This window comes from Orycteropus afer, unplaced genomic scaffold (genome assembly GCF_000298275.1).
Source record: "Orycteropus afer afer isolate SDZICR_OR568_19922 unplaced genomic scaffold, OryAfe1.0 scaffold00182, whole genome shotgun sequence".
NCBI lineage: Eukaryota > Metazoa > Chordata > Mammalia > Tubulidentata > Orycteropodidae > Orycteropus > Orycteropus afer.
Window position 1 is genome coordinate 4,015,276 of NW_006921769.1, and position 1,636 is coordinate 4,016,911.

Genomic DNA, 1,636 nt, shown 5'->3' on the forward strand with positions numbered 1-1,636 from the left:
TAGCGACCCCTCCTTGGGTTTCCGAGGCAGTATCACTACGGAAGTAGGATTGCCCAACCTTCCTTCCGAGGAGTGGCTGGTGGGTTAGAACCGCCAGCCTTCTGGTTAGCAGTCAAGTGCTTTAGCCACTATGCTACCAGAGCTCCTAATATTTATGTTAGAGAGTGGTAATTTGCACCTCTGTATATTTTTTAAAAAATTTGTAAAGTCTACCTGTCCTTTTTTGCTTCAGGTTCTTCTTGTTTCATTGGTGATCATATCACTTGGATTAGGCCTAGGACTTGGACTAAGGGAACCAGAGCCACAAGGTATAATATCTCTTACTACTGTTTTTCTCAGAACATACCTTTTTTTTCTTTTTTCTGGCCTTAACCAGTTAAAACCTATCTCCCTGCCCAAAGCCTCTCTGCTTCATGTAGTTCTCTCTTTCTAGGCCTCTCTTTCTCCTTCCCTCACCTATCAGGAGCCAAGATCTGCGGTTAGCATTATCCACTGCATTTCTGAATTTGACTCTTTTGTCCTTTGACCCTTTTGACTCTTTTACAAAAATTTCTCCTCCTTTGAGATTCATATAATTCCAGTGTTTCCTCCTTACCCTCCTTCACCTTTGTAGTAGACTTGGTAACTAAATCTCCAAAACTTTCTGCCCTAGCTACTATTGTAATCATGAATATCTGATTACAATCTGTCCAGCCACTTGGCCTTGAAAGTCGTTGTTGCTGCACTCTAATGACTTTCTCTTCCTGTCCAACCCCTTGTAGCTTGATTCTGTTACCAGATCAAAGGCGGGTCCCTGTCCTGTGGGCAGTCAGGCCAAAACAGTTTACACACGGAGACTGAGAGGAGAGAAAATTATTTATTGCAAAGCAGCAGTGCAAAGAGTTATGGGTAGTCTATACCCAGATCTTAACTCCCTGAGATGCCATGAAACACAGTTTTTGTAGGTTTCAGGAGAGGGGGTTGTGCATATTCACAAAAGGTTGAGGAATTTGGGGCATGAACGTGAAATGGGTGACAGATGAGTCACTAATTTCTTGTTATCAGCTGATAGGGGCTTGGGCAGAGGGGAGAGGGTCAGCAATTAACTTCTGTTCCCTTATGTCCTGCCCAGAGTTCATTTACAAATTGTTTCTAAAACATTTCTATTGTCTGTGGCCAGAGTTAATTAACAAGTTATTTCTAAAATACTTTTAGCAAGTCTATCATCTGGGGGAAGGAATGTTTTCCATTTAATTCTTTAAGGAACTGAATCTGCGGGGTGGGAAAAATAGTTGGGGGTAATCCAGTCTATTTATTCCCCTGCAGGGTCTTATCTAATTATCTGTCTTAACCAGGGTGGGGGAAATAGTTGGGGGTAATCCAGTCTACCTATCTATTCCCATCCAGGTGTCAGGGTGGGGGAAATAGCGGTTTCTATTCCACCAAGCATTGCTCCACCTATATTCTCAGATTTTAGTTCATAAAAATCTTTTTACTAAGGTGGGGACCAGGTTTGCTGGTCCAATGGAGCCTGGTGTAACCACTGAGACTATGGCCCCTAGCTGACCTTCGGGTCTGGAATTGAACCCACAACTGTGGTTTCCAGCCAAACAAAGTACAGGCATGTGAGTTAAACATTTACCTCAAGTAGACACAC